At 43.2% G+C, this 24,124-nt stretch overlaps 1 pseudogene; it reads left to right on the plus strand.

The window, feature by feature from the left end:
• Window positions 1-8,581: 8,581 nt before the first annotated feature.
• LOC147461522 (sm-like protein LSM1A) overlaps window positions 8,582-24,124 on the plus strand; it is a 28,574-nt pseudogene continuing 13,031 nt past the window's right edge.

Genomic DNA, 24,124 nt, shown 5'->3' on the forward strand with positions numbered 1-24,124 from the left:
TGCTTTGGGCAAAAATTCTACTTGCTACAAGCTCATTGGACCCCTCTCCCCTTAGCCAATCACATCCAGCATGCAGTCAAGTATATTGGTAGTCTTTTGACAAGTGTCCTCCTTACCCCTTAGAGAGAGAGAGCTTGAAAATATCTAGATATTTGTTAGGTGGAAGTAAAATCTCATTGGACCCCTCTTTAGCCCAACCAATAGCATTCAAGCACCCATGTGGTTAAGCTTAGTGAGAGTTTGACATGTGTCCCTTGTGCTCTTTTAGAATTACCCTAACTTTGAGATTTTTATGCATAGGAAGTTTCTCAAGCAACTTCCTCATTAAGTGAGTAGGTTCTCTTTTTGACTCAAGCATCTTACCCCCCATGCATAGGAAGCTTCTCAAGAAACTTCCTCATTAAATGTGACAAGTACTTCAAGTACCTTAGTCATCAAGCATCACAAGTACCTTAGGTGGAGTTCCCACCTCAAGCACAACCCTAGCTTGCGTAAGTTTAGGTCCGGTTCCCACCTCAAGCACAGCCCTAGTTTGCCTAAGTTTAGATCGGGTTCCCACCTCAAGCACAGCCCTAGCTTGCCTAAGGATCTCACCTCAAGCACAACCCTAGCTTGCCTAAGTTCAGATCGGGTTCCCACCTCAAGAACAACCCTAGCTTGCCTAAGGTTCTCACCTCAAGCACAACCCTAGAAATCTTAAGGTCAAAAGGACTTTTAACACGAACCATTGGAGGTCTTTAATGAAGCTATCCCTAAGGTCTTGTAAGCTTCATTATTTAACCTTGCTCTTTGGCATACCATCTCTCATTTGGGCCCCTTTACCATTGGCCCCATGTTGAGATAGACCTGTAAGCACATGTCTATATTCTAACCCTTGTTCCCGTTTATTATCCCATATTAAATGATCAGTTTAATATGAGAAAATCATTTGGGTTGGTTAGATATTAGATATTTGATGATATTACCTCTCTCTTGAAATCATAGTCGTCCTCGACTATGAGGTAAAAGAGATAAAGTCATAGCCATTAGTCAATTTCTCTTAGCGGGTAGAGGATCCCTTTTTACCCTACGACATCATTCCAAGATAGATGACTAATCCATTTGGTGCTTGCGAGACATAGCTACCACAAGCATGTCTGCTCTTTAGTCCATTTCATCCTCCCAGGTAGAGTGACAAATTTTACATGGTGTTTGAGAGACGTCGTCATCCCAAACATGATTCATAGTATGCATACTACTTAAATTTGTGCACAATAAAGAGAGAATTAGTCTTATAAGATAAAAACATTAATCATTTGAAGAAAACATGTACATTTGGTTACTCTAATGTAGCATTGTAAGTGTTGGCAAGGTTCATACTATCCTTAAGTTGGATTCCTTGCATCCATCTAGCATCTTCAAAAGGATAATTTTTGAACTTAATAAGATACCATCGGATAATCTTACCATGTCGTAGTACCTTGTCTTCATGCCGAAGAATAGCTTCAGGTTGTAGTACCTCTCCTTGATCTTCGATTTCGGGAGGGCCTTCAATAATTGGTTCATTTGGAGGTTCTCCTTTGTAGGGCTTGAGTAGGCTCACATGAAAAGCATTGTGTATGAGCCAATGGTTAGGTAACTTGAGTTGATAAGCTACCTCATTGATTGGCTTCAAAATTTGACAAGGACCATAGTATCTTTTTGCTAGTTTAGCATAATACTTTTGATGGCCCGTAGGGTTTTTGCCCATCGTTTGCCTCAATTGAACCTTAGGAAACTTAAGTAAGATCCAGTCATTTTCTTTGAACGTTAAGGCCCTTCTCTGCTTGTTAGCAGACCAGCTTTTTGCCTTAGTTGGGAGATGGATATAGCCTCCTTAATCTTTTGAAAAGATCTACTTCTGTGACATAGGTCTTTAGTAGATCAAGAATCGTAAGATTGGCTATCTCACTTTGGCCATCCGTTTGTGGGTGATAGACCGAAGAGAAATTCAATCTTGTACCTAGATTTTCAAAGAGACCTTTCCAAAAATTACATGTCATTCTAGGATCTCTATCTGACACGATGGACGTTGGCAATCCATGGTGTTTGAAAATTTGTGATATGAAGAGAGTTTCCATTTGGTGTGCCTCAATAGTCTTCTTAACAGGGATAAAGTGTGCTTGCTTGCTAAACCTATCGACTATTGTCCATATTCCCATATTTCTATGGATAGATTCTGGTAATCCAAAGATAAAATCCATGGATATACTCTCCCATGGTGAATTAGGAGTTGGCAATGGCTGGAGTAATCCGGGTTGCTTCCCTCTATCATACTTGGTATTTTGGCATACTACACATTTTGAAACGTAGTCTTGTATGTCCACTTTCATGGTAGGCCAATAAAAGAACGTCTCTACTCCTCGAAGAGTAGGTTGAATGCCTCTATGCCCCGCATAGGGAGGAGAGTGGGATTCATACATGAATTTCTCATGAAGGGAGTGGGTAACACATAGCCTATTGCCATGGAGAAGATAACTATCCTGCAAGGTGAATGGTTTCTCTTTCTTCCCCAAGGTCATCGTGAAAGTGCATCAGCCACTTGATTGTGCTTACCTGCAATGTGAGCAATGTGGAAATTAAATTGTGAAAGAAAATTTGTCCACCTCATTTGTTTGTCAAAAAGCTCTGTTTACGTCATGAAGTACTTGAGACTTTGATGGTCTGTTCGTAAGATGAATGGAGTTCCCAATAGATAGTGCTTCCATGTGTCTAGGGCATGTAGAACAGCTAACATCTCTTTCTCATAAATGCCTAAGACCCGTTCATCCGTGTTGAGCCTTCGGCTCTCATAGGCTATGGCATGCCCTTCTTGAAGCAAGATTGATCCAAGGCAATCACCAAAAGCATCACATTGGACCTCAAATGGCTTTGTGAGATCCGGAAGCATAAGGACTGGTTGGGAGATAGCTTCAAAGAATACTCCAGTGAATTTTTTGTAGGGTCTAAAAATTTTCTCCATTAATCGATTGAATGTAGCTGGTGCATTAGTCAAGCCAAAAGACATGACTAGAGTTGTACGAAACTCCATCTTTAGGATATCTTCATTCACTATCCTTATTTGATGGTAGCCACTTTTAAGGTCAATCCTACTGAAGTAGGTAGAGCCTTGTAGCTTATGAAAGAGATCTTCTACCCGGGGTACGAAAGCTGTTTTTGATAGTGATATGATTAGTGCACGATAGTCCACACATATGCGGTATGTACCATATTTCTTTTGCACTAAAAGGACTGGAGAGAAAAAGGGAGAGGAGCTAGGCCTCACCATTCCTTTGTCTAACAGTTCTTGTACTTGCCTCATGATCTCCTCTTGTTGAGCTTGTGAAACTCGATAGGGAGGTTTGTTAGGCGGTGAGCTTTGTGATAGGAGCTCAATTTGATGGTCATCATCCCCTCGTTTTGGAGCTAAGTCCATAGGGATATCATCAATGAACACATCTTGGAATCCTTTTAGAAAGTCAGACAAGTCTAACTCTTCTTGATTCCTACCATTCACCTTTGATATGAAGTTGACACCAGAACCAGGGTCAAACAGGATGAAAGCATCATGCTCCCTTACCTTTCCCCAAGCATAGGAGAGAGGTGATCCTTTGCAATGAGTATCCTCTTCTGAAGCTTCGATAGTGAAAGCTCTAGGAGTCTCATTGCGAGAATTTCTTTTGGGGCAAGAACAATAGCCATGTCCTTGATACCCACACTTAAAACATTTGTGATCCTTGCGAAAAGTTTCAAGCTCTTCAGGAGAGAGTTTATTTTTACCTTTGTAAACTCCTTTCTCCTTGGACCGATTGTTGTTGTTGTTGTTGGAATGGCCGTGGGAAAAATTTTGGGCATTAATTTTTCCCTTTGCATCACTTTTCTCTTTATTTTCCATGGGTTTGGCATTCCATCTAACCCCTTGTTGGAAATTGATGCATGAAGCAACCATGGTATGGTGGATTACTTCGCTGATAGAGTCAGGCCATTGAGAGTTGACATACTCGGCCATCTCCTCAGGTAATCCTGCACAGAATTGTTGTTTTTGCTCAGCAAAGTCAATCTTTTGAAAGACAGTAGCCTTGAGATGTAAATCCCAAAACTTGTCCACATATTTGTGGATAGAATCATGAGAGAGAAGCCTTAAACTCCGCCATTCGGTGATCACTTTGTCCTTTGCATCACTTGCAAGGAATTGATTCATGATGGAAACTCGTAGAGTTTTCCATGTCTTTGGTGCTTCGCCATTGCCTCAAAGACTATAGCCCACCTTTGACGAGCCGATTTTTGGAAGTGCATAGCTAGATGGTATAGCTTGGAGGACTACGTGAAGCCCTCGTCTCCAAAGGCCGCATCAAATTTTTGGATGAAGGCCAATACTTTATTGGTAGCACCAAAGGTTCCATCATAGGTGAGAAAAGGGATACTCTTTCCTCCCTCTTTGAACTTCTTGAGCTTTTGTGACCTTTGCCATGCAGGGTAAGATTTGCGATGTCCTCCCCTCTTATATTCTCTAGGAGAATAGCCATAGCTTTCATCGGTAGAGGAGGAAGGTGAAGAAGAAGGAGAAGAGGGTGATCTCTTTCTTTCCCTTTTATTCCTTGGTTTCCTCTCTTCCCTTTTGGAGTGACGATGAGGAGAAGGACTATGGGTTAATCGTTTCCTCTTGGGAGGAGCTGGTGATCGTTTAGTCCTCCTTCTTCGTGGAGCCACATCTTCGGAGGAATTTAGGGATTCATTGCTTTCTTGATCTTTGGATTCCTCCTCTTGTATGGGAGAGAGTCTTCTTTTGGGGGTCTCTTTAAGAGGCCTCGTAAGCTCTCTCTCCTCTTGGAGAGGCAAGGAAATCCCATAAGCACAAAGTTGTTGAGTAACTTTGGCTTGCAAAGTGGGGTTGTCCATAGCTTGTTGCAACCTAGTGACAAGATAATTAACAAACATGGGAGCATCATCATTGGCACCTTCATGTGCAAAATCAAAGTTATCAATGTTCATTCTCCTCTCTTGATTATTGTCAGCCATGCTAATTAAACTTACGTGTTTACTTAGTGTATGCTTTGGCAATTCAAAACCTTAGTTGCTACTCCTCCTAGCCTTTGAAAATAGGCACTTAATTATCTACACCCACGGCTCGAATTGGTTAATTATAGAGAGTAGTGGAGTGAGTCTAACATAGCGAAGTTGTCGAGGGATAGCTACTTTCAGACTTCTTATGGCTCAATAATGGTAAAGCCATAGGCAACAAGTCTAAATAGACTCCATTATTAAGTCCAAAGCTCCCGAGGTGTGCACCATATCCCACATAGTGGGCTCAACAAAACCGATAGTAGATCCCAGTCCCACTTACCCTAATATAATTAACAAAATCAACCATTAATAGGCTACTTAAGGACCTCTCTTCTTAAGCAAGAAAAGAGAAACCAAATGCTCTGATACCAATGTAATGGAAATGGCATATGAACTTTGACAGTAGCGAAATTAGGAAATTAGGTGAAGCACTTTTAAGAGATTACTTTGTGAGACTGGCGGGTGAACTTAATTGATGGTAGCAACATAAACATGGTACTTAGTTAACTTGGCATGAACAATACTTTTGCAAGAGAGAGAGTTTAGAGAACATAACAATAGTTGAGGACCGGATTCATATGGAGCCGGTCCCCCCTCCAATAGGTATTTGTATTATAGTGTCTCGCATCAAGAGAGACTTGTTACAATACAATGTTTGTGTTACTTGTGACCTTGGTGATGCAATGAAGATGGAAAGCTTCATGCATCACAAACATAACATAACATAAACTTGAAGAAAGCATTAACTATCTCAAGCCTCAGTCCCAAGGCCTCAAACACCTTCGAAGGTGGAGAGAGCTAGCGGGGAATGAGGATAGGGAAGAGGAGGAAGAAACATTCCATAGGAGAAAGAAGTAGTTCCTCACTTATCATTACTCTTCTTGATAGCATACATAATAGCATAGTAATGGAGATGGAGAAGATGGAAAGCTTAAGCATTGAAGCATGACTCTTGGTTGGATTTGCATTCCATAGCCAAGAGTGTTGGTGTAGGCTTTCACTCTCACAAGCTTGGAGAAGGAGGTGGTGTTCCTCAACTTTCACCAAGTGAGAATGGTGTCTCCAATGAGTGTGTGTGATGATGTATATCCCCCTAGCACCCCCGTTTCTTGCTTTGGGTGAAAATTCTACTTGCTACAAGCTCATTGGACCCCTCTCCCCTTAGCCAATCACATCCAACATGCAGTCAAGCATATGGGTAGTCTTTTGTCCTTACCCCTTAGAGAGAGAGAGCTTGAAAACATCTAGATATTTGTTAGGTGGAAGTAAAAGCTCATTGGACCCCTCTTTAGCCCAACCAATAGCATTCAAGCACCCATGTGGTTAAGCTTAGTGAGAGTTTGACATGTGTCCCATGTGCTCTTTTAGAATTGCCCTAACTTTGAGATTTTTATGCATAGGAAGTTTCTCAAGCAACTTCCTCATTAAGTGAGTAGGTTCTCTTTTTTACTCAAGCATTAATCCCCATGCATAGGAAGCTTCTCAAGCAACTTCCTCATTAAATGTGACAAGTACCTCAAGTACCTTAGTCATCAAGCATCACAAGCACCTTAGGTGGAGTTCCCACCTCAAGCACAGCCCTAGCTTGCCTAAGTTTAGGTCCGGTTCCCACCTCAAGCACAGCCCTAGCTTACCTAAGTTTAGATCAGGTTCCCACCTCAAGCACAGCCCTAGCTTGCCTAAGTTTAGATCGGGTTCCCACCTCAAGCACAGCCCTAGCTTGCCTAAGGTTCTTACCTCAAGCACAACCCTAGCTTGCCTAAGTTTAGATCGGGTTCCCACCTCAAGCACAACCCTAGCTTACCTAAGGTTCTCACCTCAAGCACAACCCTAGCTTGCTTAAGGTCAAAAGGACTTTTAACACTAACCATTGGAGGTCTTTAATGAAGCTAAACCTAAGGTCTTTTAAGCTTCATTAGTTAACCTTTCTCTTTGGCAGACCATCTCTCATTTGGGCCCCTTTACCATTGGCCCCGTGTTGAGATAGATCTGTAAGCACATGTCTATATTCTAACCCTTTTTCCGGTTTATTATCCCATATTAAATGATCAGTTTAATATGAGAAAATAATTTGGGTTGGTTGCACATGCTGCCTTTGAGCTTTCACAATGGTGTTTTTCGTCTGCTATAGGTACTCCTATCGTGGATTCCCATGCTGCACTGTTATATTTCGAGGACGGAATCTACATCAGGAAGGGGGGCATGTTAACCAACAAGTAAGGCAGTTGAGTCACTACTAGGTGAATAGGAGGCTTGGGGATTTCCTAAACCTCCCTATCTCTTGGTGTTGACCTTGGGGTTAAATACATTACAAGAGGCAGTTGAGTCAATACTAGGCGAATAGGAGGCTTGGGGATTGCCTAAATCTCCCTATCACTTGGTGTTGACCTTGGTGTCGAAGATATGACATACGATAGTGAAGTCAATACTAGGCAAATAGGAGGCTTGGGGATTGCCTAAAGCTCCCTATCGCTTGGTGTTGACCTTGGTGTCGAAGATATGACATGAGATAGTGAAGTCAACACCGGGAAAATATGAGGCTTGGGGGCTGCCCAACGCCCCCTATCGCTTGGTCCTGACCTTGGCAAATGGGCGTCGGCCCAGTAAACATCCACAGACACTCTTGTTGGTCCAATAGAAAAAGGGTAAGAGTGATCGTCGATGAGAGGCGCACTCTAAAACTGGAACCTATAATGTTTGGGTAAGATTGGCTAAGTGTGGGCACCCAAATGTGAACGAGCAAGCCCATATAAAATTCAATCTAAACCTAAAATACCTGATTCTCTCATTTGTGCAATTGAAGAGTTCTCTTGCTCCATCTCCATCTTCTTCTTCATCTCCTTGTGTGTGTGTATGCGTGAGAGAGAGAGAGAGAGTGATCAAGCATTGCGATGATGGCACGATGGCGGCAAGGCGGTTGATCACGGCACGGTGGGAGCTCCCTCTTGTTTGCGGCGAGGAATCCTCCAGTAAGGCAAGCATAGGGCGGTGAGTGACACACCCTTGCTCTCTTGAACTTTCTAGATTAGTCTGGTTGTGAGCTTGCAGCCATTTGTGGCTCGCAAACAGTTTATGGCATGTCCCTTGCATTGACACATGCGATAGACGTTCACACAAACTCGTTCCAAAAGGGTACAAAAATTTGTATTAGTGAAGCTCTGACGCCCATGCAACTCAAGATGAAGAAACAAGAGCTACAAAAGGTAAGAGAAGCATGGGATGTAGGTAAATGGGACGTCTAACATGGTGGTAGAGCCATCATTGAGGAGTTTTTGACACAAAAATCCCCCTAGAATCCTCTTGTATCCTCCCCATGTTTTCATAGTAGCCACCTCAATCTTATAAGTGACACGTAACACAATTGTTTTATAAATTCATCCAACCATCTTCCTTCCCCCTCCCTTTGTAAAACTTGATACCCTCTTCGTCAGAAGAGTTTCTTTTTATGCCCGTTTTCTCGATCCCACGGGTCACCCTGTTCAGCTCTCTCATGATAGATTTCCTTGCTACGCTTGCAACTATGGTGGAAACCATAACTCTCAGAGCAACTTTGAAGGGTCTTAGTGACTGGTTGAAAACCATTGCCTACCCCATTATCTCCGCCTTACGTGACAATTCCAGTTTTGTTTGGTCGCTCACCGAAGATGATAGCTTTGGCTACACCAAGAAGCATCTGACAGGTCAATAGAACTTGATTCTACTAAACCCAATTTTGCCGCTGCTCCCAAATTGCTAGATTTTGCTTCTGCTGCCACACTTGCCTCCGATCTTCTCAATGAAGCGGATCGGGGAGCACCACAGACGGAGAGTGAGAGAGAGAAGGAGACACACGACACACAGATATGGGTGGGGAGACTCAAAGAGTGAGCAGCCCCCTATACACTTATGCTATGTATAAGGTATACAAGTCAGTGGGCGCCCAGACTCTGGGCGGCCGGGCAAGGCACAGGCGCCTATACCCCAACAACCTCCCACTTAAAGGCGACTGTGCCTTTAAGCAAGAGAATCTAGTCTAAAGACTACAAAAGGCGAGAGAAAACTGCTCTCAACCGATGCCCACTGGCTGGCTGTGATCGTGTGCATCCGCTGTCCTGCTCCCGTGTAAGTCCATACACCACCAGACGTACCGCAAGTATGTACGCAATACCTGCATATCTCCCTCATGCACTATGCCATCATCAGTCAACAAACGACTGACAACCCCAACTGCAAATGCTCTCACTGCAGCTGCGATATCTGTCCTCACGATCAACATCTCATACATGAGACCACCGAATGCCGATGCAATGCTAGCGGGCCCTGCTAGCTCTACAGAGCATGCATCAACATATATATCCCTGGCAATAGGCATCTCTGACTGACAAGGCGTGTCAGCCACATGCATCTCCTGACTGTCTGCAAAAGACGCATCAACCTGTCGTGCAACCTCAGAGCAAACCAGCTGCTCTAAGTGTCTGCTGGAAGACATATCCTGCACAATTATATCCCCATGCTCACTGTCGAGCATAGAAAGGAATGATTGCATAATCGCTGACGTCTCAGCCTCCTCTGCAATCATCCACTGCAAACATGACCACTCAATCTGCTGTGACTCACTAGAGCTCTCATGCTCTAACTCCGTATGCATAGACTCTTGCACAACGTCCTCCTGTTGTGACTCACTAGAGCAAGACCGCTCTACCTGTCTATCCTGCATAGAAGTATCTCGCACAACTAAGTCTCTGCTTTGCTCAGTCACTAGCAAAGCATGCATGTGTGACTCTGTCACCTCTCTGTGTGACTGCTCAAGTCGTGCCTCAACTGTGTGCACAACGAGCTCACTACTCTGCACTCCATCCAAAGCATCCTGCAACCCATAAGCAAAAGAGACTTGCCTGCTCTCTCGCTGTCTACCTGGCTGCATGATCACAGAGACAACACAGTCTCTCGCGTGATCCACATGTAATGGGTAACCTATACCACTCCTGGCACCTCTCGCAATCACTAGAGAACCCAAATGCAACGCAAAAGATCGCTCAAGCAGCGATACCCGACATCCACTATCCCGTAACTGTCTGACTGAGATCAAATCCCGTCTCAGATCTGGCACATAATGCACATGACGCAGGGTAAATCTCATACCAATGGGCAAGGACAAACATACGTCTCTTGCACCCTCAATGTCATACAAAAAACCATCAACCATGTGCACACAACCAAGTCTCCCACTAGAAAACGTGCTAAACCACTCACGATGCAACGTGACATGGAAAGTAGCATCTGAATCTAGTAACCAATGTGAAGACAATGTGCAATCCGTAGACATAAGATCGTCTGAAGACAAGCTAGATGTAAATGTGACATCGCCGTCACAAGCATACTCAGTAACCACCGTATTGATCTCACTAGCATTTGTCGTGTCCAAATCTGCATCACGCATCTGTCGCCTCCGTTGTCTCAAACACCTGAAACATCGACGCCTAATGTGCCCTCTATGTCCACAATGCCAACATGTCAAGTCTCTATACCGTCGAGACTTGCGTGTGGGATCAATCTCTCCCATGGACATAGAAGTGGGACTAGACTCCCCTGTAGACATGGATGTCGCATACATAGCATGTAAACTCTGCCATAAAGCATGAGTTGTAGTCTCCCTCGAGACCTGCCAGTAAACAGACTCAACCAGATGCAAATGAATCGTAGACATGGCTAACTCATCAAGATCCTGCCAATCATCATCACGCATAGAATTGGGCTTCGCTAATAAACCACGCAAGGGTTTATCCTGCCCCAAATCCTCCAATGCAACAAGCATATGTTCCTTCCAAGCAACAAAATCTACACCATCAAACTGTGTCAGACCATAACGCTAGAAAAGAAATGAAAAATCCGCCATAATGCTCGCAAAAGAGCAACCAACAATGAGTAGCAAATGTCAACCAAATCAGCCCTAAACTGGCTCAAATCGCATCAACAAAAGTCTGCAAATATGGCTGTAAAATATGGCTACAAATCAGCCCCAAAACAGCCCCAAAATTCAGCTCTTAAACAGCTGCATAAACAAGTCACAAATGTATCCCAAATCAGCCTACAACTGAGCCATACATGGACACCTGCAAAGAGGAAACAATGGTTGAAAATTCAGCACCCAAATAAGCCCTCAAACCTGCCTGTAAACTTGTAAACCTGTAGCTGAAACCTAATGAAAAACCTCAAGCTATTAGTGCTCGAATCCGGCTACCTAGCTCGTAGCCACACAAGCATACATCACAATACTCACTCCTGTGATTGTGACAAGATAACTGTACGCCTGTCAAACCGTGAGCTAATCACCAAGCTCACACTGTGCGGTATCGATGCATACACACGCACAAATCTCCCACTTGCAGAGAACACCGCACGCAAATGCTGAGCGCAACCCGCAATCTCTACCTAGATCGCATAAATGATGCGCATAAAACTCCTGGGAAAATTTCGCCAGAGTTTCGTCAGTAAAACGGCCACAAAACCAGTAACCAAACTGACTGCACGTTCAAAACCATGAGCAACCAAAGCGCATCAAACCGCACTCCAAATGCATGCACCAATCTCCACACTTTGCATACATCATTGCAAACACCCGCAAATCTAGTACACAAATATCTGCTCTACCTGTGACTGCCAAAAAACATGCTCGAGGCATACATTGCCGAGCTCAAAATGCAATCACATTAGTCTCCCTGAGCATCAAACCACATAAGGCATACATCGTATCCTCCCACCTGTGAGGAAACTTGCAGCAAATATCACTCTCACATCTCAGAGCAAACCATGTGTGGAATCCTCGACACACAATAAATAACTGCTGCTGCTGCAAAAAATTCAGCATTCAGAATTTTAAAATTTTGATATAAAGAGCGCGTCCGGAGCGTGCCAAAACCCCAAGGTAGACTCCTGGATCACATGTATCCGAGTCCGGGTGTGAAAGCTATGCCAAAAACCTCCGTATCGACCCAAAAACGCAGCATAAACTGCCAAAAGAGGGCTGCAAAATGCAGCTCCTCAACCGTAGCTCGAATGAGGTTTCTGATTGCTCGAATGGCTTTGAAAGGGGGGTAAAGCGCCAGGACACTTGGTGGAAACGCTCTCGGAAAGCTGAATTTGCCGATGCCGAAGTCGAAACCCTGTTTGCACTCTTAAAAGTGCACGCGCGCGGACGCGATTTCGGGAATGAAACTGGCTCTCCGCTGTCGTCTTGACTATGCACACACGCGCTCCCTCCGCACCTACGCTCTGATACCAATTGTAGGGGATCGGGGAGCACCACAGACGGAGAGTGAGAGAGAGAAGGAGACACACGACACAGATATGGGTGGGGAGACTCAAAGAGTGAGCAGCCCCCTATACACTTATGCTATGTATAAGGTATACAAGTCAGTGGGCGCCCAGACTCTGGGCGGCCGGGCAAGGCACAGGCGCCTATACCCCAACACTCAAGGGTAAGATGAGTTGGTGATCGGCTCTTGTCTCTGCTGCACAAAGTGCCGAACGTGAAAAAGGGAGCTGGTGGACTCTATGGCGGCCTTAATAAAGCCGTCGATGCAAGTCGAGCAAATGAGCTCTCACTCCCTTTCACCACTGCTCAAGGAGGGTGTTGCTTTGATCCCTGCGTTGCATTGATGGCACGAGTTCATGGGCCACTTTCTTCAAGATGTTGTTATCTCCTCTGACGGGTAGTTTGCTCCCTCTGAAAGCTGGGATGGAGAATAGCGTTTGTAAGATCTCAGTTTCTTCAAGGCAAGTAGTACGAGGCACGTCAAATTGCCAAGCAGCTTGTCCAAATCAAAGAACTAAGGCTTCATTATCCTCAATTTGGACTTGAATGTCTTCCACCTTGTACCCTGTGAGTAATTCATGGAATTGTACCTTGTTAGTATGATAATTTCAGACATACCAAGGCACTTGAAAATGGAAGTGAGTGCGGCAAATAGATGCAAATGCACTTCATCCTTATTATTTCCTCAATAATGTGTGGATGGAAGCTTCTCCAAAGTGAAGTAGAAACAATATCAACAACCAAAACTATAGTATTTCCTACCGTGAACTAAAGTCGAAGTTGATCATGTGCATTGTGTTTGATCATGTAGTTTTAGCTGATAATGTATCGATATAAAATGCTTATTGTCCAGATCCCTTCTTTGGTACTTCGCTTGCAGATAAACTTGACAAGAAATTATTGGCTATTTTATGAGATGGACGGAAGCTGACAGGCATTCTTAGGTCATTTGAACAATTCACAAATGTTGTCATTGAAGGTGCATTAGAGAGGATCATTGTTGGGGAGCACTATTGTGATGTTTCTCCTGGGCTTTACATAATTTGCAAAGAAAATGTGGTGCTAACTGTGAAGTTAATTCAACTAGAGCTGAATTGCCATCACATGTGCAGGCCCTCAAAGCGGAGAAAGAATCAACTGAACTCAAAGGTTCAATGAGGAAAAAATGGAATTTTTAGATTTGGAGTAAATGCTCGACTGGTACTTAGACAAGACGGATTCTTTGAGGTTCAAAATAATCTTTGCTGACATACATAGGATCAATCTTCATGAAGAACGTGCTAATTAATCAAATTGTGGTTTTAAAGCCTTCTCGTTCGCTTGTTTTAATAGAAAGCGAAAAGCACATTTGAATACAAGTGAAGGGGGTGGTATTTCAATAGGTAACTTTTTTCTGTGGGGAGGGGTGGAGGGTAATACGAGAGAGAGAGAGAGAGAGAGAGAGAGAGAGAGAGAGAGAGAGAGAGAGAGAGAGAGAGAGAGAGAGAGAGAGAGGAGAATATATATATGTATGTGTATATATATTTATAAATACACAAGCAAGCACACACGTACACACTTATACATATACATATACATACATACAGATATATATATATATATATATATATATATATATATATAGAGAGAGAGAGAGAGAGAGAGAGAGAGAGAGAGAGATTAAGAAAAACGCTCCTTCTAAAAATTGATTTTGGAGCAAAGCAAGCAAGCTTTTTTTTTGTTGTTCAATTGAGCAAAAATTCAAAAACAGCTCCCTCCAGACCTTCCTCCAAAAGCTCCCTCAAAACCGCAACTCCTCTCTATCAACTCTCTCTCTCTCTCTCTCTCTCTCTCTCTCTCTCTCTCATGTCACATTGAGGGGGCCGCCTTAGTCTTTGTTTACTTGCATCCATCCAAGGAGAAGTGACATTGGGCCTTAACCAAAACCTTGGCCATTTGAGCTAGCTAATGGTTGGGCATAATAGGTCAAATGGTAAGGTCTTCGCGCAAATTGTAATGCTCGTTAGAGTCCAATGTATGTATTTTCACTTCTTGTGATACTCTTCGCAGGGCCGAAGCCTTGGAAATCTGACCAAGGGTGTTCCCCCGCCCACCTTACACATTTTTGAGGCCATCTTTTTCCTTTTGTTTGTCAAATAGCAGCGTGCTAGCTTGGCATGGCCATCATATGCCTACCTCTGTGTGACATCTATCGAGTTTTCATAAAAAGCCTTTAAATAGTTACAATGCACCTGCTATGTTTTTGGTTGTTAATTGTGAATGTTATTTTTGCAATCTGGAAAAACTACAATTTTTTACAAGGTTTAGTTAGAAAATTTGGAAAAAACTGCAATGTTTTGGCAAAAAACTGCAATGTTTTGGCAAAAAACTGTAGGTTTCAATAGCTTGATTTTTCCTATTTGTTTGTTGGAAAAATGTCATTTGGGAACATTGCACCCACCTCATTCATGCTCATCTACCTTTCGCTTTTGCCTTCCCACTATCAAATGGTGTATGAGGTGATCTTCTTTGTGTCTCCACACAAGGGGTGCATGGATAAACTAGTGAGGGATGAGCACGAGGATAGGGATGAGCATGAGGATAGGGATGAGCAAGCAAGCTGCATGCGTGGAGGGGAGACCGTGGAAGAGGTAGAAGAACAAAAACGGAGAGGCGGCAGGGGCAATAGGTTTTGCAATCAGCTAGGCGAAAGCAATCATTGCAAATGTTTTTGCTCACATATAGGCACTTATGTTATTAATTTGAACCTTCTTGTATGTTCAAGCCTTCCTATCTCTCTATATACTAAACAACGACTAGCCACCAAAGAAGCAATTAGGAGCTCATCGTCCACCATGTGTCCCTTTCTCTCCCTCTTTACATCACCCCTATTAGGTGCAAGTGATGAAGAGCCTATGGAGGGTGACAATGAAGCTTCACCATGGCTAGAGATGAGCACACAGATTGGGTGTCACCCATTGTGATAGTATCCAAGAGTTTATCTACAAGATTAGGTACATAGATTGGGTGTCACCCATTGTGATAGTATCCAAGCTAGAGTTTATCTACAAGATTGAGCACACATATTGGGTGTCACCCATTGTGATAGTATCCAAGAAGAACAACAAATTGTGAGTTTGTTTGAATCTCAAATAGGTAAATGCTGCTACCATCAAAGACAACTATCTCGTACCAATTACTAACCATGTGATTGAAATAGTTGGAGGCAAGGAAGATTATAGCTTTCTTAATGGATTTTCAAGCTACAACCAGCTTGTTATAAAGCTTGAGGATCAACATAAAATGGCCTTTGCCAAAAAAAAAAGGGCATAATTGCTTATGGAGTGATGCCATTTGGCTTGACCAATGCACCTGCCACATTCCAAAAGGCTGTTGAGTCATGCATTCAAAGAGTATCTAAGACAATTCTTATAAATATACATGGGAAATCTATGCACGCATTCTCTCTTGAGAAACAACCACATAGAGCACTTGAAGAGGATCGTTCAGAAGTACACAACCTATCGTATCTTCTTGAAGAGAGAGGAATGTGTCTTCATGGTAAGACAAGGGAAAATTATAGGGCACATTGTGTCCAAGAATGACACTTTCACCGATCTTGACAAGATTCAAGTGCCATTGTTTCACTATCAAGATTGACAAAAGTTAGAGAGGTACAAGCCTTCATAGGCCATTGTGAGTACTATAGAAGATTCATCTATATGTACGCAGTCATCACCAAACCTCTCTATGATCTTATCACAAAATTTGGGTGGACCGGAGAATATGAAGAAACATTCCACTTATTGAACCAGAGATTGATTTTTGCTCCAATTCTGAAATCTCTTCATTGGGCGAAGATATTCCATGTCCATGTCGATGCATCAACATATGCTATAGGATGTATTTTAGCACAACTTGGAGAGAGCAATGTGGATTCTCCAATTTGTTACGCTAGTAGAGGACATCTTAATAATGCAAATAACAATTACACGACAATGGAGAGAGATTGGTTAGGAGTGGTCTATGCTGTGAAAAAGTTCAGACACTACCTTCACGCTAACAAGCTTGTATTCTTTGTGGATGATCAAAGCACTATTATACTTGGTGAACATTCCCTGCAATACGTAACATATTGTTTGATGGTTTATTATATTTCTTGAGTTTGATTTCATCATATTAGTAAAAAAGGGAACCACACACCAATGGGCTGGCAATTTGTCTAGATTAACTCATGGGGAGGAACCTAAGGGAGTTGATGATGACATGCCAGACTCTTATTTATTCAATACTGATATGTTGCTAATGTGGAGTGAGCATGTCATACCTTTTCTCATGGCATTTGATCACCAAAGATTGAAAGGTAGCCCCATCAATCAATCATTGATCAAAGTAGAACACTAGTGCTAATAGCTGGAAGCCTATACAAGCAACAAGATGATGGTATATTGAGGCTATGTATAGAGCCAACACAAAGAAAGGTATACTTGAGCCAAGCTCATGTATACACCACCGGAATACACAATGGGAAAGCACAAACATTTCAAAGATTAATAAGACTTGGTGTAAACTAGTCTAAAATGCAGAGAAGTGTTCATTACTACATTAGTTCATGAAAATTTGTGCAGGGTAGGCACCTATGGAACATGCAATATTGTTCAAAGTAGCACTTGCATCTTAGTGGACTTTTTACATTGTGTATTACCTAACCAAAGGAATTTACTAGCGGGGTTAAGTAGATGGAGAATGAAATCCATTCAAACTAAAGGGAAAGGATGATCAATTGCAAATGAGTACCACGAAAGATGAATACATTTTGATTCTTGAGCAAGCACATCCTGGACAAGCAAGCGGATATTTTTTTTCAGATAGAACAGCGAGAACAGATCTTGTTGTTGCGGGATACAGAAGCATATGTGAAGAGATGTGACAAATGTCAACAAATGAAAGCACCTTTGCGGCGCGACAAAATGCCTTTACAGCTATGATGAAGGCAAGGGATTTTGCCAAGTTTGACAATGACATTATCAGACCGATGACACCCCCCGCATATCATACGAATGCTCAATATATCATTGTGTCTACATGTTACCTAACCAAATAGGTTGAAGCTAAGGCGACACATAAAAATGATGCAAAAACGACAGCGGAATTATTTTATGAAAACATCTTTACAAGATATGGGCTACGGATCAAAATAGTGAGGGACAGAGAGACTCGCTTCCTAAATGATTGAATTCTTGTTGAATGAGCTCATGCGAATTCATTGCATGTCTGCACCATATCACCTCCATATCACCCTCAAGCTAATGGACAAGCAAAGAGCACGAACAAGATTCTATGCCGATACTCACAAAGATAGTGAGAGAGTCAAGAATAAATTGGGACCAAAAGTTACATTCATCTCTTTAGGCGTATTGAGTTGCTGAGAAAAGAGTTGAATTTGAAGCAAGCTTTTTGAGAGAGCTTTGGAGTGAGCTTTTTTCAAATATTGCTCAGTTCACCAACTCTAGAAAAAAAGCTCGCTCCAAAAAAACTTGCTTTGAAAAGCTCCCTTCAAAAAGAGTTTTTGAAGCAAGCTTCCGAAGTGAGATTCTCTCTCTCTATCTCTCTCTCTCTCTCTCTCTCTCTCTCTCTCTCTCTCTCTCTCTCTCTCTCTCTCTCTCTCTCTCTCTTACTTCCCTTTTGTCTCTTGCTACCTCTCCCTATCTCTATTTGCTATATCTATATCTATCTCCCACTCCTTCAATATCTCTCTCTTGCTCTCCCTCCCCCCCCCCCCCCCCCCCCCCCCCCCCCCCCCCCCCCCCCCCCCTCCCTCTCTCTCTCTCTCTCTTCCCTCTATCTCTCTCTGTCCACACCTCACATTACACATAGACTACTACAAAATAAAAGAATGCTACAAATAATCCTCTCTCTCCACACTTGGGAAACATATTAATGGAAATTTCTAGAGGTAGACTTACTACATTTGAAGGTTTTTACACAACTTTATAGGGTTACTCACCTTCAAATAACAAACTGAAAGGTTAAAGAAGAATTAATAACACCAAAGCTAGGTTTTACTCAACCACAACCGTGATCATTATTATGTTACAGGGTGCTCTTTATTTCATTAGCATCATCCCCCTCATCATGGTGATGATGATCGTTATTTGGACGGTGATCATGATGTAGATCATGATGCTCGTGATGTTTATCTAACACAATTTTGTTCTTTGTATCGTCAAATTTATTGCCATCATTGTCATCATCTTCATCATCATCAAGATGTAGCTACCGTTCCTTTGAAGCTGGCGATGATCGCCACGATGATGAAACTCGTGATAGACATGATTACCATGAAAGAGGGAATAAAAGACAAAGAGACATGACAAAAAGGACAAATACATGAAGAACAGTTGTAGCCAAAGGGATGGTGATTGCAAGCCCACTCACAAAGATCATGAAGATCACAAAGATAGAGACAATGGATGAACATAGGCCTTGCGATGATAGAAGCCTTAGCTCTTCCAAGGGCATCAACCATACACAACGTTCTCTCTCCCTCCCTAAATTCTTGGTTTTTTTTTGGGCATTTACAAGCTCATTCACACTCGCATTGTGGCATTTGGGTTCGGCCCCATGGTTGTACATCCGGCTACATACGGTGCGCCCTCTAGATTTCAACTATGCATCACTTGTAGAGACCAATGGAGCCTTCTTTGGATTCTCTGGATCCAAGGTGTGCTTCACACGAACATCCACCAAATGCCCCTACCATGTACTTACGATGTGCTGCATTGTTGGGCACCATTGGTGATCCTTGCTCGGCCTCGTTCAAGTTCATTGGCTTTTGGGGTGTTATTGATGATGATTATTGCAATCTAGAGATCTACAAATCCCACTCAAAACAAATGGGAAATTTGTGAGCCACGTTTCTTGATGGCATCACATCCTACTGGATGTCCTCATTTTTTATGTGCAATATGGATCTTGTTTGTGAAGAAAACTGCTCAAAGAGAGTATTTTCCAATCATGGGATGAGTGAAACCCACACAATCTCATCGCATCACACTCTTAAATAAGGAGCTGCAGGATAATCTCTTGGAGAAGGCATCTTGCTTATTTTTGGAGTCATAGGAGCTACAAATGAGAGCCCCTCCACTTATGTGTGATGCTACTCAAAACATGTGCACCCAAAATCTTTACATTTCTTCATCATTGTTCATATGTGTCTACTTCACCTGCCTCTGCTCTCACTCTTTAAGAACACAACTGATAAAATAGGACTCGCAAGCTTAAAATGTGTATTGGCTCAGGCAAGCTTGTGTGTGTATATAGCAAGCAATATTATAAGGGGTATCCCATTTGCATGTGCGACCTCATCTACGGGGGAGAGAGAGGGACCATCCTAGAAGCTATGTCACCTCAAGGAACTCCTCAAACCTATGAAAATTAGCCTCTCGACCCTCCAAAAACATGCCCAGTTCATCAGTAAACTCAGCATTTAAAAGCTCCTCTCCCTGACTTGGCAAGTGAAATCCAACCTCTTGACAAGTCAAAAACTTACTCATGACCTCAGTATAGAAAAGGAACAAGAAGGGGGCAAGAGGTCATCCTTGTCATATTGACCGTGTAATCATGCAGTGTTCTACTCTTTCCATTGCCAATAGCACCTCGCTATACGGACCCCACATGTACACACTCAAAGCAAAGAAGACAATGGATCATAATTGCCAAAGAAGAACCGAGAAGCACCCCCAAAGCGATCCATCAAACCACAAAAGTTAGCAAATTCCATTGCACCAAAGAAGACCACAACAAAGAAACCCACATCAGAACCTTCAAAGGCCACACCATGAGCAAAGCCACACCAGTCAACCATTGCAGACAATAGAAACCAGTAACATATCCCAGCCAAACACAAGCCGTCCAGGCATCGAACACCTCTTGAGACCTTCTTCTTCATATGGCAGTCCTTGCATCAAGAAGGGATCAAATCACATGGCTCGCTGGGAAAGACCAACCAAGATGAGCCCTTCATCAAGATCGGCCGTACATGTACCACCATGGAGCTCCCACCCCACCCAAGGACACTTCTAGAGTATCGCAAGCTACCTCCACCCAAAAGTAGCCCCAAGATTTCCTCTCGGAGACAGGAGGCGGCCTTGCCACTTGCAATTCCAAAAAGAGGTCAGGTCTCTGCACCTGAAATAGTGGCAACAAGCTACTTACCCAAGAGCCCATCCCCAGGGATCCCTTGCTTCGTGGAACTTCCCATCCTCACACATTGCCCAAACCCTAGATACAAAGCACCGTCGGCTTGGAGGAATACACCTCTTTTTTTTTTTTTAAAGCAAGTATACCCAAATTTTTCAACAATTAAAGCACGTGAAGAAGTAGCGGTGGACTTCTTACAACATGAACTTTCCATATCCAATGGCGAATTAGTAAAGAAAGAAAAGAATAAGGCCACCAATCCAATACATTCAAAAGGGTGGAAATAGGTTCACAAGTTGGGCTCAAAACACCATACTATCACAAGTCAAACCCATACATTTTCGTAACCATAACCTGGAGGGTGCATGCAAGGCCATCTACACATTCATTAATTTGTTTTGCAAAAATGGCTTTCAGAGGGAGAAATTATGGAGGATTATCAAGAACTATTGAAGGGATTGCCAAATTTCTTCATATGTGTGGGACCCAACCAATCTCTTATAGAGAGTACTAATTGGTGGGCACTAGGTCTTGAATGATCTTAGACAGGGTAAAATATAGTGGATTAGGACACCATTGGGGGCTTAGAGGGGTGGGGGCCTAGCCTCAGGACTAAGTGGCACGGGCATGGGAGGGTGGGATCTACGGTCGGGAGATTGTGGGCCGTAGATCGCAATGGCGGCGCCGAAAGAAATGTAGGGTACCCTAGATTACTTTTGGCTTCCGCCCTTATGCATACATGTTTTAAGTAAATTAGGGCCCCCACATTTCACAATGCGCGCATGGCATAGTGGTTAGGGTATCCGCCTCTAGATTACTTTCAAAACTCGGGTACCCTAGATTACATTTTACAAAAGTAATCTAGGGTACCCGCATTCCAGATCTACGGCCCACAATCCCCTGGCCATAGATCCCACCCTCCCATGCCCGTGCCATTTAGTCCTGAGGGGGGCCTAGTGCCCCCCAAAACACTTTGAGACTTGTGTCAGATGGATCCCCCCCACACACACACACATTATGCACCTATGCCACAGTAATACTCCCTTGCCATCAATCTAGGTGGGGCAATACCCTTTCAAAATGGGGAGAGAGAAAAAGTTTATAGAGAAAATCAAAATCCATATTGCATTATTGAAATGATTAATGCCATATTACATAGAAATGCCACGCTACAAGGAGAGTAGTAACACATCCCCTTATCCATGCCATTTTTGAAGCTAACGAGGTTTTCTTTCCAATGATGGTCTACATTTCCATGTCTTCAAACATAGTGATGGACATTAGCAAATGGTTGCATGTATACCCAAGCACCTTTGATAAACGTTTGTGGCACCCATTCACTATGCACACCTCTTGTGTTGTGAGCTGACCCTTTGGCCACCTTTAGGGAATAGAGCTTGCCATGTGTGAGTAACGGAAAATAAGAGGAGGAGGAGGACCTTGCTTGGTTCTCCAAGGTAGGTGGGAGAAGGGGGATGAGATTTCTTGGTGTGGCAATGGGAGGTGGGAGGGGAAGAGACAGGGGAGGAGTTTGATGCTGCAATGTAGGTAGGAGAAGGTGGATAAATTTCCTTGGTGTGGCAATGCGAGATAGTGATGGACATTAGCAAATGGTTGCATGTATACCCAAGCACCTTTGATAAACGTTTGTGGCACCCATTCACTGTGCACACCTCTTGTGTTGTGAGCTGACCCTTTGGCCACCTTAGGGAGTAGAGCTTTCCATGTGTGAGTAAAGGAAAATAAGAGGAGGAGGAAGACCTTGCTTGGTTCTCCAAGGTAGGTGGGAGAAGGGGGATGAGATTTCCTGGTGTGGCAATGGGAGGTGGGAGGGGAAGAGAAAGGGGAGGAGTTTGGTTGATGCTGCAATGTAGGTAGGAGAAGGTGGATAAATTTCCATGTGTGGCAATTGGAGATGGAAGAAGGTGGATAAATTTTCTTGGTGTGGCAATGGGAGATGGGAGAAGGTGGATAAATTTTCTTGGTGTGGCAATGGGAGATGGGATAACTTTGCCTGGTGTGGCAATGTAAGATGGGAGATGGAAGGGGGAGGGAATGCAGAAGAGGTTGCTTGATGTTGCAATGGAGATGATGTAGATGGCGTAGGCAGTCTCACTGGCAGAGGCAGTTTCACTAGGTGGGAACCAGCTCCTCGAAAGCCGAGCAGCGGATCAGTCAGTAATTACCATGACGATTACCACAGTAGCTCCAAGAGGCTATAAAAAGGACCCATTACATTGTAATCGGGTTAACAATTGTTGGATGTACTTTTGGGCTATTTTATCTTTTGACTTCCTACTCTTAGTGTGTGGTTGTAGTCCTGAAGCTGTTCCTAAGCTACATTATCCCCACTTGTGCTCTTACTGTGTAATTCCTAATACAGTAGTCGAGTATACTTCAACCAGATATGATTTGTATCCATTCCTTCTGAATCTGAATCTGAATCTGATTCTGAATCTGAACACGAATTCTGTATCCATTCCTTCTGGATATGCTTTGTATCCATTCCTTTTGAATCTGAATCTGAACACTAATTCCAGTCATTTAGCTTGTCTATTTCTCAGCAGATGTATTCCAGTTCATGTAACTGTTCTAGGTTAGTTTCTATCTTTTCCTCCAATTTTACTGATTGAACTAATGAATCACCAGTAGCTGTAAACTCTAGCACTGGACTAAGGTATCTAAAGAGATCAGCTCCAATTCCATTTTGGCGATCACGGTGGCTCGAGTTGTTGCTCGTTGACCAGCAGACTCCTCTCCCAGTTTGAGTTTCAGTTGCAGTAATGGCACCCAAACCCAGTTGTGGCCGGAAACCATCCTACCGTGTTGATCCTATTCCTGAGGAGTCAGAAAGAGACTCTGATCCCAAGGATGAACAAGTAACTGGAAGTGAGGCTCAGGAGGAGCACAATCATGCTGATGAGGCACCTGACTCTCATCATTCTAGTCAGTTCAGAAGACGCAGGGCTGAACGAGAGGAACGCAAGGCCAAGAGTTCTCGGACCACACAGGGAGACAAAGGAGCCAAAGGAAGTAAAGGAAGTCATCATACTTCCAGTAGAAAAGCGAGGGAGGAAACAACAACTGAGACGGAGGTAGAAATGGAGACCAATGGAGCCTTCTTTGGATTCGTTGGATCCAAGTGTGCTTCACACAAACATCCACCAAATTCCCCTATCATGTACTTACGATGTACTGCATTGTTGGGCACCATTGGTGATCCTTGCTCGGCCTCGTTCAAGTTCAATTGCTTTCGGGGTGTTATTGATGATGATTATTGCAATCTAGAGATCTACAAATCCCACTCAAACAAATGGGAAATTTGTGAGCCACGTTTCTTGATGGCATCTCATCCTACTGGATGTCCTCATTTTTTATGTGCAATATGGATCTTGTTTGTGAAGAAAACTGCTCAAAGAGAGTATTTTCCAATCATGGGATGAGTGAAACCCCACACAATCTCATCGCATCACACTCTGAAATAAAAGAGCTGCAGGATAATCTCTTGGAGAAGGCATCTTGCTTATTTTTGGAGTCATAGGAGCTACAAATGAGAGCCCCTCCGCTTATGTGTGATGTTGCTCAAAA

This window comes from Adiantum capillus-veneris, chromosome 3 (genome assembly GCF_014529385.1).
Source record: "Adiantum capillus-veneris isolate H3 chromosome 3, ASM1452938v2, whole genome shotgun sequence".
In the NCBI taxonomy this organism is placed as follows: Eukaryota; Viridiplantae; Streptophyta; class Polypodiopsida; order Polypodiales; family Pteridaceae; genus Adiantum; species Adiantum capillus-veneris.